At 37.4% G+C, this 15,956-nt stretch overlaps 1 long non-coding RNA gene across 1 annotated transcript in view; it reads left to right on the plus strand.

Moving 5' to 3' along the window:
• LOC131910737 (uncharacterized) overlaps nucleotides 1-13,013 on the plus strand; it is a 50,047-nt gene extending 37,034 nt beyond the window's left edge. The window contains exon 4 of the long non-coding RNA XR_009379206.1: nucleotides 12,909-13,013. This is a non-coding gene — a long non-coding RNA (uncharacterized LOC131910737). The remainder of the gene's footprint in view (nucleotides 1-12,908) is intronic.
• The last annotated feature ends 2,943 nt before the right edge of the window (nucleotides 13,014-15,956 follow it).

A 15,956-nucleotide genomic window follows, 5' to 3' on the forward strand; every position in this document is an offset into this window, starting at 1 on the left:
GAGATGGCTCAGCGGTTAAGAGCACTGGCTGCTCTTCCAGAGGTCCTGAGTTCAATTCCCAGCAACCACATGGTGGCTCCCAACCATCTGTAATGAGATCTGGTGCCCTCTTCTGGCCTGCAGGGATACATGCAAGCAGAGCACTGTATACATAATAAATAAATAAATCTTTAAAAAAAAAAAAATAACTATCCATCCCTCCAAAAGGATGTTAGTAAAATAGTATGACAATGCACTTTATTTTTTAGTGTTTATTTAAATTTTGCTCTTTAGTTTTAATGTGTGTGTGTGTGTGTGTGTGTGTGTGTGTGTGTGTGTGTGTGTGTGTCTAGATATTTCAGCTCAGTCATCAACAGAGGCCAGAAAAGTGTGTCAGATGGTCTGGGGTTGGAATTACAGGTGGTTGGGTGCTATCTAATATGGTGGGAACCAATTAGATATTAGATACAACTATTAGAACTGTACACTTTCTTAGCTACCCAGTCATCTCTTCAGCTCTATGATGTTAGTGCTAAATGTCAACTTTACAAATATCGAATCACCTAGGAAGAGACGACAATGTGAGACTGACTATACTGTCTTGACAGTAAGCACATCTGGGGGGGATTGTCTTAAGTAAGCTAAGGGATGTGGAGAAACCTACCCCATTGTGGGTAGAACCACACCCTAGCAAGGGGTTCTTGAACTATATAAAAGTACAGAAATCAAGTTGAGCAGAGGCAAGGAAGCAAATGATCATGCAAATATTTATTCTTCTCTGCTGTTGAGTGTGGATATGAAATGACTAACTTCTTAATACCTGTCTTTGTGACTTCCTCACATTAATGGAATATAACCTGGAATTGTAAGATAAACTCTTTCTCTCCTAAGGTTTTAGTCTGGCTATTTTTTCACAGCAATAGAAATGAAACAAACAAATATAGTTCCCCAAATATTGAAGTTTAGAGCTTTAGTTTATCACTTCTTTTAATTTCATAGGTGGAATAAACATTGCCTAGGCTCAGAATAAAATTGTGGTACTTCTTATTCAAATTATCATGAATGCCAAGGACTTGTATGATTTAACAGGTCATATGTTCTTGAAAGGGACCCTCTTTCTGACTCATATTCCAGCTCAGCTCATGCCTTTTATGTCGTTCCAGCTAGAGGTCCATTGTTTTTCACATCCATCCTGATAACTCTCTAACTTGACTTCTGCCATCATTTTTTATTCACTGTCTTTCTTTGTAAATTACTTCATATATTTGACTGTTAGTAAACATTTTTTTTTGTATTTCTACCTAACTTCAAAAATCATGGGTTATAACTTCATAAAATTCACACAAGTGTTTATGGGTCAAGTTTCAGTGGATGAAAAGCCTGCCCCTATTTTCTGTGGCGTATTCCTTCAGCACTATAGTGACAGTACAGTCCTGTGACAGAGAATATATGACTCACAAATTGTAAATTACTCAATATTTATTCACTTTTGGACTAATTGCAATGGTCTGTGGTCTAAAGACGCTTGTGATTGTGCTGGTTTATGATATAGAAATTACCACCCAAACCACTCAGCCTACTCACATTACAAAAAAAAAAAAAAAAAAAAAAAATCAACCTGGAAATTAGAGATTAGCAGATGCTACTCTCTCCTTGTACAAAATAAAGACAGGTAGCCAATATGGAAGTTTCCAAGAAAAAAATTAGCAGTATAGCCTGTCCTTTAAAAGAGAAAAATCAAACAAAAATGTATAAAGCCTTGTGAAAATTACCATTCTTACTCAGCTATACATAAGAGTTTAGGTGGATGCTGGGCAGTGCATGCCTTTAATCCCAGCACTCCAGAGGCAGAGGCAGGCCGATCATTGTAAGTTTGAGGCCAGCCTGGTCTACAGAGCTAGATCCAGGACAGGCACCAAAGCTACACAGAGAAACCTTGTCTCGAAAAACCAAAAAAAAAAAAAAAAAAAAAAAAAAGTTTAGGTGGAAATGGTTGTTCACTTTTTCCAAAAGTCTTGTCTTTCTCATTAGACTAAGACACTACCTGGAAAAAGAAGGGAAAATCTGATGTAGGTACTGGGAAAATGGTCTGGTGGTTAAGAACATTTGCTGTTCTCCCAGAGGTACTCAGTTCCCAGGACCCACGTCAGAATCTCCATAATTCCAGCATCTGAGTGTCTGATACCTGCTGTGGTGTTCACAGTCATTTGCACACACATACCCCACTGCACGTGTGCGCGCACACACCCACACACCCACACCCCACACACACAAATAGGTCTTTATGGAAAGAATTTCTGAAATACTTAAGAAAAAGTAGCTACAGGTAGCCATACCAATATAGATAGACCCTTTGAAAAAATATTTTCTGGTACTACTGGACATAAATATAAATATATTTATGTTTTATAGAAACAAAAATAATTTGTTATATAGAAACAGTGGACTAATTAAATCTACATGTCAAAATTTATTTCACACTTTACTTCTGTGAATTATCCATTAATAAGAGACATCATATAAACAGAGAAATAGTACTTTGGGTTTTGGAACAATCCTCTAATTCAACTGATTCATTCTAGGATTTCTTATATATGCTAAGTCATTGGAGTTCTATTGATTTCCTAGACTTGGATGTATAGCAAGAGCCTCTTCAGGCTTATAATAGAAAAGAAAGACACTAAGCCAATTTATGCACACAGATTTATGCATACAACTTATGCATACAGATTCAAATTCCAGAACTACCACTATCTAGTTTTTAACTATAGCAAGCTAGCTAATCAATCCCATATAATGTATAGACTTGCAATATAGGGTTTCAATGTTGTCTTATATTTTAAAAGGTGAAAATACGTAAATAAAAATACATGAAAAACTATTAAGGTTCTATGCAATTGTGCATTTTGAGTATCTGGTGGCAAAAGAAGCCAAGTCCCATACCCTAGATAGTCTAGCCTTTCCACACTATATGGAGTGAGTCCACTAACTTCTAACTAAACTATAAAATCCATTGGCATTAACTAACAAAAATGAACTGTGATACTATGGATATGCCTCATTAAAGCAGTTGGAAGTCTTCAGGGCAAACTTGAAGCTCCTTCAGTGAGAAATCCTGCTTTAAGATGGTCCTGCAGAAGTAGAGTCTGAGAATCTAGTTTGAGAGTCTTCCCTACAGCTTCCAGACTCAACATCGCACTAACTCCTATTTGAGTTTCCAATCTGATGGCCAGGAATTCCATATTTGCCAGTGCCCATTCTTATTTGAACCAATTTTTTAAATCAATCTCTGTCTCAATCTTTCTCTGTATACACACACACACACACACACACACACACACACACACACACACGTGTATGTATATCTATAGACATTATCTCTACATGTAACCGAGTCATTATGAGACATACCTTATTAAATCACTTATGGATCTAAATCTCACTAGACATAAGTGATACTATAGCACTGCCTATTCTATAGTATAATAAACTATATCCATTGTATACATTATATTTTATATATGCATAACTAATAATATAATACTATAATATATACATATATAGTATACAATAGAAAAGTTATATACCATGTACATTATAGTTAGTTCTACTCATTCTGGCTCTCTTACAGGCTTGTTTTAGGCATCTGCATCCCTCTTCTTACCTCCCATTATATAAAAGCCTTGAACTACAAATTTTGTTTTCCAAACATCTTAAGAATGTAAGTGACTTGATTGATCTGATCTTGAATTACCCTTGCTTGAGCATCTGAAAAGTTTTCTGCTTGGCCCTGACAGATATGGTGCTTTACAGACTGCCAGAATGAAATAATGTCTTTTGAATTATGGAGCAGAGTTTTTGCTGTATTAAAGTCCTCCATAAATGTAAGCCATCACTCCTTTGCTGTAACCTAATTGTTATTGCAGTGGCTTCTAACTACTCAGTTTCTGCACCAATAAATACTTCTGCCCCTGTGAAAACTCCCTGCTCACCCTCTGTAGGCCTGCAGAATCTTTTCAGGGGCTTCCAGCAGAATCTTCAGAGTCAGCTGCAGGCTGCAGCTGTGTCAAAGTCAAAGATCCTGCCTCCCAGGAGGCCGGGGTCAATTAACTGGTCAAGCAGGGCCAGCTTCCCCTAGTCCATGTGTAAAAGAAATATCTAGAAGTATAAATGGGGAGAGGGATCTAATTTTGATGTGATTCGAATGGAGGATGAATCCAACCATCCACTGCATTTCATTCAACAAACAATAGGATGAAACCTCCTGGAAAGAAATGGTGAATGCAGAGATGAATAGATGGGGGACTGATTAGAATTTCACAAGTGAGGAGAGATTGGAATGCTGCATGTCCCAAACTTAATCACCTTATCCTAGACTAGGTCTCGCCCTCTGAAACGGCCGTTCCTTGTCCACCTCTATGTCTGAACTAACATCCGACAACTAATAGTTAGAACCCCTTTGGAATCTATTCTCTTAGAAGATCACTAGCTTCCACGAAAACCAAAGCTAAAACACGTCATCAGATAGCTTGTTAGGCCTCTCTGTGAATGACATCTGATAGCATGAGAGGCCTCTAAAAAGCTGTATCCATATTGCTATATCTGCCTCTCTGATGCATCCACCAATTTTTTTTAAAACTGCGTTGATTGATGACTTTCTTTGTTCTTTAAAACTATAAAACTTCATGAAACTGTTTCCACATTGGAACATGGAATTTGGGGTAGCCTATGTCAGTGTTCCCGGGTTCCAGTCACTGAAAATGGCTCCAGAATGAACTGTCTATTCCATTTAAGATGAGAGCTGTGTGTTTTGCATTGACAACACCCACCATGCAGCACTTTGAAGAAGGAGAAAGGACATTTTTCTTCATGGCACTATCAAAATTTTGTTTACTTCTGCATGTAGCACTTTAAAAAATAAGTATTTACTTTTAAGTATTTCTAGAAATACCTGCTTATGCCTTCTTTTTCGCCTCTGATCACATCCAGATACCTTTCTAGTTGCATATCCTGGTACTGAGAAAAATTTCTCATTCTATATCCCTAGTCTTTCCCTAGCCGAAAATTTTACTAAGATCATATTTAAAACTTGAATACCATTTTATCACCAGAACTAGATTTTCAGCTGGAGAGAAGACTCAGCTGTGAAAGTTCCCCAGACTTAGATAAGAGGGCCAGAGTTTCTATACCTAACCTAAAATTGCAATCTGGCAAGGATTAGACTGGGGTGTTTGGAGCAAACTGGCTAATAAGACTAATCAAGTAAATGAGGTCTGGGCTTGATTGGCTGATCCTGTTTTTAAAAGGTTAGGTGGCAGAGCTATGGTTAAAAATTCCCAACACCACTGCATGTTTTGCACACATATACAATCATACATTCACACATGTGGGTTCACATTCTGCACAGGTTAAAATATAAACACATTAAAAGAAGAAAAAACACCTTTCTTCTTTTATTTTTAAGATTATAATTGCATTATAAATATTATAATTATTATCTTTCCTCCCTCCAAAGTGTTCCATATACCCCTCCTTGCTCATTTTCAGATTCATAGCCTTTCCTTTCATTAATTGCTGTTACACGCACATATTTACCATCCCAAATATAACCTCCTCAGTCTGTATAATACTACTTACATGTGTGTTTTCAGGGTTAACCATTTCGTATTAAATAACCAATGGATGTGCTTTGTCCTAGGGAAGATTACTTCTCTCACTCTTAGCATTCCTCTGTTGCCAGAGTTCTGATGTTGGGCTGAGGACTCATTGGGTTTTTCCTGACCATTTTGACATGTCTATTGGTGTTTTCCCTGTTCAGCTCATGCTTAGGTAGCCATGTTGGTGAGACTTTATGGATGTAGCCGCTAGCATTTTTAGGAAATACAATCTCACAGCACACTCCCTGGTCCACTGGCTCTTATAATCTTTCTGCTCCTTCTTCTGCAATTTTTTCTGAACCTTAAGTGCAGTTGCATGATCGCTGTGTTCTTTGGGACTATGCTTCACAAGTCTGCATTTGAAATGGCAGTAGTCATCTGTAATGGCTACCATCTGATGCAAAGAGAAGTTTCCTTGATGAGGAGTGCGGACTACACGTCTATGGCAGTTTAAGGACAGACATTCAGATTGTAGTTAGGGATTGTACTGGGTTAGAAAAGTGGCAGTTGTAGATTCTCCTCCAGGATCTCTGACCTCACTCACTGAGTAGTTGGATAGGTTTCCAGTCCCCAGCATGGTTTAACTCTTGTTCAGGAGGTCTTAAGACCACTTAGGGAGCTGAAGGTTACTGCTGAGGCACACATGCCACTGTGGCATCACTGGGGTTGTTGTGTCATGCAGGTTGTTAAAGCTCTTAGGCACTATAGCTGGATAGAACTGTTGGTCATTGCCCTCCTCTGGAAACATGCCTCTTGGTGCAATGAAACTCGTCCTTGGGGAGGAGTCATTCAGATCAGTTCAAGGTTCAGGCACCTCTGGTCCCTGTGTCTAAAGTACATGGTGTCATTAAGAACGGGGACTTATCTTCCATCTCTGGAGGCAACCAAGGGCAACAGCAATCTGATGTATGTTTGGGGACTCTCTTAGACACCTTGGCCAACAACTCAAAAGAGGGCTTCTCATGTCTGGTAGTGGGGTTTTGTTAGGGAGTCCTTTGTTGTAGAGGGAGTAATGAATTAGATGAGAAAGTTTATTTAAACTATAAATAAATATTTCTACGCTGATTTACATATATTTTAATGTTTTTTCTAGGTCCATGGTTGATATTATGATTCCTTATGTATTTTCAGACATGCTTACTGTTATTTTACATTCTTCCTTCTACATTTGCCTCTACCTTTATTTTCTAAGTCTCCCCTTTCATATTTCTCAGATCAGATCTGTTATTCCCCTTCCTATTGCTCCCCAAACCCCTTATCCTGGCTTTTTATGCTGTTTACCTTCCTGGTTTCTGCAGTTACCCCACAGTAAGTACTTTTCTTTGAGGATTTGAATTCATGAGGCTTTAAGAAGAAAACAGGTGGTGTTTGTCATTCTGTGTCTGGGGTAATTCACTCAATATAATCTTATTTCATTCCATCCATTTTCCCGCAAAGTTCATGATTTCATTTTTCTTTATAGTTACATAATATTCCGTAGTGTATATATACCACATTTTCACTATCTGTTAATTGATTGAAGGACACTTAAGTTAGTTTATTTCCTAGCTCTTGTATTGAGTTCTTTGGGCATATGTCATGGAGTAATTTGGACTGTTATAGCTAAATCACATGGTATATTTATTTTTTTATCTTTTTGAGTATTCTATACACTGATTTCTACAGCAGCTGTACCAGTTTGCAATCCTACCAACAGCAAATGAGAGATCCCTTTCACCAGATCCCTTACAGCATTTGTTGTCAGCTATTTTGTTGATCTTTGTCTTCTGACTGGGGAAAGATCACATCTGAAACTTGTTTGAATTTGCCATTCCCTAATTCCCAGGGACAATGAATATTTTTTTTAAATATTTCTTAGCCATATTTCTTTTTAGATGTCTCATTCAGGTCTCGGGCCCATTTTTCTAATGAATAATTTTTAATTCTTTTTTTTTATTTGTCAGTTCTTTGGTTATTGAGTTCTTTTTATATCCTGGCTATTAGTCCTATTAGATGTCTAGCTGGTAAAGATTCTCTACCATTCCTTGACATTCTTCTCCAGCCAGTTGATTGTTCCTTTGAGTAAGCAGAAGCTTTTTGTTCTTATGAAATCCCTCTTTAGAAAACCTTCTAAATAATATAAAAAGAAGTTATTCAGCATGACTCTAGTCCCACATTCCATTCTCCTTGCATTTAATGTTACTGTTGGAATTCTGAGCACCCTAATGTTCCTTGGCCCTAAATTCTTTGGAGATACTATTTTCATCTGTTTTCGCCTTATTTTTCTACTTCATTCACGTCTTGATTTCTTTTGTACTTCTATAAACTCAATGTCCTCAAGTTCATATACACACCCATGTTTTGACACTATTGCTCTGTTATAAGCCTGCAGCATGAGAATCTTCATTTTACCTTCTTGTAATGGATTCCCACCCCATATTATGACTGTCAGAATTATTTTGACTTAGAGTAAGCTTGGCAAATTAATAGAAACAGATAAATTAAAAAAACAATTAGGAAATGAAAATCCAGATAAGGTCTTGATTTTATTATCACATCCATTTCAGTATTTGGAATTATTCAGTCTATGCCACCACTGACTGCATAGCTGCAGTTACTGCAAATATGCAATCACATTACTGCAAAGAGCAATATCTGAGTACAGTAGAAAATAGCATGACAAGAAAAAAGTGCTTTAACATGAAAAGGTGGTCCAGCATCTCCAGGGCCAATGATGAACCTTGAGAAAGAAGAGAGAAGAACTCAGGATAGACAATGAAAGACCTTCAGCCAAGTATCTATCAGCCTGGTGAAAATGAAACAAACTTGGCCACAGAAGCTACTAGATTAATTTGACATAAAATTAAAACTTACTTTGAAAGAAAGCAAAAGCAATAGTGGATTACCTTATAGTGATTAGCTCTGCTGCTACTGTGGCTGCTGTTTTCCCCCTATTTCTATTGATGTAATACAATAATGTAATTGATAAATGTGTCATTGATTTAAGGCTCAATTACATAGTTTCTACTAAACCCAGTAGTTTAGATGTTGAACATCTCCCAAGGAGCAGGTGTTGTTAAAGGTTGAGGTCCCAACCTGTGGCACTTTTAGGGTGTGGTGGAAACACAGACTCCAAAGGGAAGAATTTAAGTTATTGTAAATGTGTCTTCAGTAAACCATTGTAATCTGGTTCTTTCTTTTCATGCTTTGCTTGCTGGCTACCATGATGTAAGCAGCTTTGCTCTACTATCTGCTTCTTGCCCAAATATGCTGCCTCAAAGCAGTCTCCAAAACATCGGCATATGCCATGGTGGGCTGAACACTCTGAAGCTGTGGTTCTAAGTAAACTCTGCTTTTGCTTTTTTTTATTTGTTTGTCTTGGGTGTTACAAGGATAGAAAGCTGAGTAACACACACATGCAAGATATTGGCACACACACACACACACACACACACACACACACAGAGGATATTGGTTTGGAGTCTAGGAAATAAGGTCATCAGAAATCAAACTGTCAGTATTTCTGCATAGTATCACAGATTATTTCAATATACCCAAGGACAAGATATTATTTATACATTTCTATAATGGGTTGATGATGGAATGCTCCTTCTATGGGTAGCTCCTTCTCTAAGGGAAAGAGGTTGTCAGATATGCATAGTGACTTACTTTTTTTCCATTTAGGAGACTGTGAGATAATGATTGCTAGGAATTCCATTTCACACTTTGCTATAGAATGAGACTCTATATGAGACTCTATATCAACACACACATGCGCGCGCGTGTGTGCACACACACACACACACACCAATTATTTTATAATATGTGTTGCTTTATAATTTCTACCTAAAACAAACAAAAGATAGGCATTTGGAAATTATTTGGCAAATACAATTTTCCAAGTTCGTTAATGACCTCCTAATAAACTCAATGTTATATATTGCTTCTTGAATAGTCCCCAAAGCTCACATGCTTTATTTTTGTTTAGAAAATTCTTAAAGACTGCTTTTATTTGCCAAGTCCCTGGAGTGATTTCTAAAACATAGATGCTTCTTTTGGAACACATTTACTGCTGAGATTGGCAGAGCTGTTTTGATTTTTATTTCAGGTTACCATGTGGAAATTATTGGCAATAGCAGAAATCTTTTTTGCAAAAGATAAACCTTATATAAAATCCAGATGTTACATGGAAATCAGAGATATTTTAAGATGAAATAGGAGCATTCTACTTTGAAAATGATTGAAATTCCGCCTATTTTCTTTATGAGAACCCTAGAATAAGCATTCTATGGGGTTCTGAAAAGTTGTACAGCAGTGTAAAAAATTACACTGTTTAATGTCTAACCTAATATTCTCCTTGAGTCTACTCAAAGGAATCCCACAATAAAACCCATCAGGTTCACTTAGAGCCCTTGCCATGGACATGCTAAACCCTACAGCGTCCTGTTTCAATTTTACTACACCAAAATAGTCTGGAGACAAAGCCCAAACTTTTGCATTTTCTTAGTTTATTATATACTTAATGTGTGTTATACGTTAATAAGTACTGATTATTTTTCTAATGATGAGTTAGGATCTTTCAATCATTTGTTTCATAAGCATCATCTTAAACTTATTTCTTTTTCTGTATTCTTCTGGTTTATGAATGTTTTCATACTTGTTTGAAGTGCTCTTCAAGTACTCATCATACAATATTATTAAGCAAATAGCTAAGGTCTCCTTGGTCATGGAACAAGTAAGCTGAACAATAGTGAAGCTACTCAAATGATTTATCAAACATAGAGTAAGGCTTCTTTGTAACATTTTTCATAGAGAAGGCACACCTAGGAGTAGAGTTGTTACACGAATCCACGAGAGTCTGTTAAAGGATCTTAGGAATTTATTAAGAGATAAAATGGGGATAATACACTCACGGATACAGAACAAAACAAACACTGAGGCTTATCCAGCTGTCGTTGTCCTCTGTTCCTCCCCAGGGTGATGGGAACCCACTGTCTGGTCTCAGACCACCCAAGATAGTGCCACCCATGCCCCCTCCTCAGTTTTAACCTGTCAGGTATCCAGAAAGGGCCACGCCCATTGGGCCAGATAGCCCAAAGCTCATTGGTTGAACGGAATAAATTCCCACAAGTAGTGTTGAACTGAAGTTTTTTTCTGATAGTGTTCTCCCATCTCTACATTTTCCTAAAATACCCTGCAGCAGTTACATCATGAAATATAAATATGACTTTGTATTACAGTCATTCCACATTTTCACTTTGTTTTTTGTTCTTTATAGCCACCAAGAACTTCTGTTTCTTGGTACCAGTAGCACTACATGAGTTGCCATGGTAACAATGCATTTTGGGGGATAACAAAAGTAAATATGCATGTACTATGTCAGCACATCAGTTGCTAATTCCTGGAGGAGGGTTGAAATTGTGTACAGCAGGTTTTTGCTTTGAAAATGGTCCAAGTTTTTGTTTTTAAATATATTCTGCTAATTGAAAAGCTGTAGTTTATTAATTAGAGTCAAGACATTCACTTTTTAATAGCCATTTAGGAAGGGTTAGAGAAGGAATAAAAAATGTATCTTCTCAAAACAAAAATGGTTTAATGAATCTACTCCAAGGAGCTAAATTAGGCAAGCTATAAAATATCAAAATAATATGCAATTTTAAGTCATGTGCTTATAAAAACACTTTTGCATTCAAAATTCAGTCAGCAGAGGAATACATGCTGTCAGTGTTTATTAAGAAATACATCTTCAACGCTAGAGATCCTCTTCCATCTCTTGCATTCTGTTGATTATACTTGCATCTGGATCAACAACAGAGAGGGAGAACAAGGAATAGGAGACCACGGTAAATGAAGACCACATGAGAATAGGAAGAAGCAAAGTGCTAGAGAGGCCCACAGAAATCCACAAAGATACCCCCACAAAAGACTGCTGGCAATGGTCGAGAGACAGTCCGAACTGACCTACTCGGGTGATGGGATGGCCAAACACCCTAATTGTCGTGCTAGAAGCCTCATCCAACTATTGAGGGATCTGGATGCAGAGATCCATGACTAGGCCCCGGGTGGATCTCTGGGAGTCCAATTAGCGAGAATGAGGAGGGTTTATATGAGCGAGAATTGTTGAGACCAAGGTTGGATAAAGCACAGAGACAAATAGCCAAATGAACGGAAACACATGAAATATGAACCAATGGCTGAGGGGTCACCAACTGGATCAGGCCCTTTGAGTGGGTGAGACAGTTGATTGGCCTGATCTGTTTGGGAGGCATCCAGGCAGTGGCACCGGGTCCTGTGCTCATTGCATGAGTCGGCTGTTTGAAACCTGGGGCCTAGGCAGGGTCGCTTGGCTCAGCCTGGGAGGAGGGGACTGGACCTACCTGGACTGAGTCTACCAGGTTGATCTCAGTCTGTGGGGAAGGCTTTGCCCTGGAGGAGATGGAAATGGGGGGCGGGCTGGGGGGAAGGTGAGGGGGTTGGGTGGGGGGAGAACAAGGGAATCTGTGGCTGATATGTAGAACTGAATTGTATTGCAAAATAAAAATTAAAAAAAAAAGAAATACATCTTTTGTCAGAAAAAAACAAGTTCAAAGAATATGAAACAAAAGATATTCAAGGGAGCTATTTAGGTAAAGGTAATATAGTGAGGTAATATTTAAGTTTTTCCTGTGCTAATTCCTTCTCACTCCTACTTACTTCTATCCTGATGAACCTTATGGTGTTATCTTTTAGGAAAGCAGGATTCCCATTATGGATTGTTTCCTAATTGTGCTGCAAGACCCCCATCCTCTCCTGGCACCCATACTTAATGGATATTCTTCAAATTCTTTGCTGACCTTTATTTTTTTCAATATCTCTGATAAACAATCATATTCCAGGTTAAAAACATCAAATTATCAAATCATGTGTGGTAAGATGTATTTGTTTTAGCTTTCTGGGCCTTTTCTGTTGATCACACACCTTGTTTTGTAGGGAAATCTCCCACTATTACTCCACAAAGCCTCTGGGGTCTGCAGCTCCCAAACTACTTGTTACACCATGAACACTGCAACTCTTCTCATATTTCTGTGGTGTTGCTGAGCTGCATTGGCCCCTCTTAAAAACAACAACAACAACAACAACAACAAACTATGTATTGTGCAACATCCTGTACAGAGAATACCTCTGCTTTGGTATGTTCCCTGAATGAATTCCCACTACCAGTATGTTTTTCAGATCATATAGCATTTTGTACATATCTCTCTTAATATTTCTCTATGTTCCAATTATAGTTTACAATTCCATCCTTCCCTACAGATTTGGCTCAAGAGCAAGACGATGTTTGACTCACACTTCTGAAGCCATGACAAGCTTGGGGCCTTGAGTAAATGATGGTGAATGACCGAATAAATAACCAAACCTTCTGAGGTATAGAATTATTGTTCTTGATACCTACCAAGCAGGAAATTGAACACAAAGAGAAACAAATGCTCTGTTATTCTCTGGCTTGCAGTAGGTCTCCAGAGTTTAGGCTGATGGGGATCAATGAAAGTACTGTTTCACCTCTGTTGTTATCAAGTGGCTGTAGGTAGTAGTAGTTCATTCTCCCAAGGTAAGATTTATTCTAGATCTGTATGAAGTACACAAATGGATGATTTATTTTGTTTCTTGTACAATTTGCATTGCTTATACAAGGATCTTGTTAAAGCTTTTCAAATCATAAAGACATTCTGTGTGTCCCTATTATAACATCTGAAGTTACATAAATTAAATTTGCTTTCTCTTTCATGTTATGATATTTAAATCTTTGTTCATCTTAATCATTTATGTTGTTAAAAAGCATTCTGAACATCATCAGCTCCTTATCATTACATATAGTTTCTTCATCACCTTTGATTCACTGTCTGTAAGCAATGTCTTTAGTGGCTGATTTTAGCTACAGTGGTAAGTCCTGGAGAATTTTCTGATTTTAAGGAAGAGAAGTAGAAGAGATATACCAAAATGTTTATGATAATAGCAACAGTAGTAAATATGAAAGCCCTGATGTACTTTTTTAATGCAGCCCTGTGCTGAATATTGTAGATGAAATGTCTCATTCAAACCTCAAACAGTTTCTGGGGGACTTCTGAGCTGTAGCTAAGACACAAGATAACCAAGTCCCTTATTGAAGTGGCATGCCCAAATTCATAAAACTTTGACATATTTGTCTTGTTTTTCTCAGAAAAAATATGTTTATAGTATATTTTTAATATTTACAATAGGAAATTCAAATGCAGATTAAAATAATTAAATTTCCATGTTGTATCTCTGTCTCAGAGATGAAGAGGATCACTCAACTTCTGGACAGACTTGGAAATTCAGGAACATGAGGAGAACAAAGGTTAGCAATAACTAGAAAAATGAATTCTCTACCCATTACAGGTTTGCCACAATAGTTTGTTGAAGCTATTGTCTTCTGTGGCAAATGTAGCTTCAAAAAGCATATTGAAAAAAATTATCATTTTGATAGTGCTACAAAATACATTTTTCATCTGTAGTACTCAATGTCACTATGAGTGTAACCTATGAAACCTATTCCTGGAAGTCTGATTATTGGTTTAGATGAAAAAGTTGAAAGACAATTTTACAAACTGCAACAGCCCTAGAACTTAGAAAATTTTGAATCAACCTTATTTTCCAGGATATTTCACACCCATAGGCAAAAAAATGATGCCTTTTAAACATTGATCCTTTGTTGTGACCGAACAAGAGCCTCCTTTTCCTGAAAAGAAAAACAGTTAATTTTTTTTCTTTCACTAGAAATTTATCATTCTTTTAGCATTCCAACTTTTATATTGGCAAGAGATATCACTATAGCAAAAGATAAATATGTAAATATATAAATAAAATGGAAACAAGTTAGAAAGTGCATGAAATTTTCTTATAAGAGAAAGCATGAACGAGATTTTCAGTTGCTGCCCCTCAATAGAAATCATTCAGTAGTTTGTTGAAGAAAGAGATGTGAAAGAAAGAAATAAACAAGAGTAGACTGAGGCAGACCTCTAATAAAATCACACTGAGTATTTTTTGCTGTTCTCATCAACATAGGAGCTGAAGGGACAAATTATGTCTGTGTTTGTACACAGGTCTGCATAAAGTCTGGGGTTCAGTTTCAGTAGACGAATGGGTTTCCTAAAGCTTTTCTAGGAACTATCTGGTGCATGCACAATCAAGTATGCGTGCATGTGTGTGTGTGTGTGTGTGTGTGTGTGTGTGTGTGCGCGCGCGTGCGTGCGTGTGTGTGTGTGTGTGTGTGTGTGTGTGTGTGTGTGTGTTTATGTCCCATATTATTTTCTTCAATAAATTTATTATATCCATTTCACACATAAGTGAATGAAAAGTCAGAAATGCTTTTAAAAATCATTCTCAAGGACATCTCATCTATGAAACTAGCTGTTTTAATTATCCTATGTCACTTCAGCCCTTACTCATGCATTCTTAAATTTATGTGATGTGTATACGATTTTATGTTTTTTGTAATTTGTGTTTATCTATGTATGATATGAGAAAAATAAAATAATCAATATTCAAGTTGTGTGGTGGCACATGCCTTTGACGCCAGCACTCAGGAGGCACAGGCAGGCAGATCTATGGGTGTTTGAGGCCAGCCTGGTCTACAAAGCACATTCGAGGACAGCCAGGGCTGTTACACAAAGAAATCCTGTCTTAAAAAACAACAACAAATATCCAATGGACAAACCCTTTATAGTTTGCTCTTTTATAAAAGCTGGCAATATGAAAGGACTTCTTCAACAACAGAAAGTTAGACATGTACTGATTTAAAATAGAAGTGGTTATTAAACTGATGAATTTTTATATTATTATGAACTTGCACCTTTCATACTCTGCTTCTTATACTTTGACCTCAACTCTCATCAGGTCAGTGCTAAGGCAACCACTCTGCTGCAGAGCCCCAGAAGTTGCCGCTTTAAGTCTGTGTCTGCTAGCTTCTGTGCCCTGCCTCAGGGATTTTTTGATGTAAAGACACAGGAATTCAGAGAAATGTTACTTACTTAACACTCAGGCTTCACTATCCAGAATCTCAATAATTTTGAGTTGAGTATGACATAAGACAGATTTTATATTGCATCCCCATGAAGATATAAATTGTACTGCCACATGACCTGGCACTTCAGAAAAAGCCAGAATTATTTGAGCTAAATAAGGCTGATCAATGGAGTCTCTGGAACATACCTAGGTCTTGCAGAAAAGCCTTCCTTTCAAGCTGAGATCTCCTCGGAACTTCAGAGAAAGCTGAGCCCTTATGAATACTGAGACTGGCCAAATGGGTAGGGAAACTAAGTATTCATGTGGAGTTGGCCACAT

This window comes from Peromyscus eremicus, chromosome 5 (assembly GCF_949786415.1).
Source record: "Peromyscus eremicus chromosome 5, PerEre_H2_v1, whole genome shotgun sequence".
Classification (NCBI taxonomy): Eukaryota; Metazoa; Chordata; class Mammalia; order Rodentia; family Cricetidae; genus Peromyscus; species Peromyscus eremicus.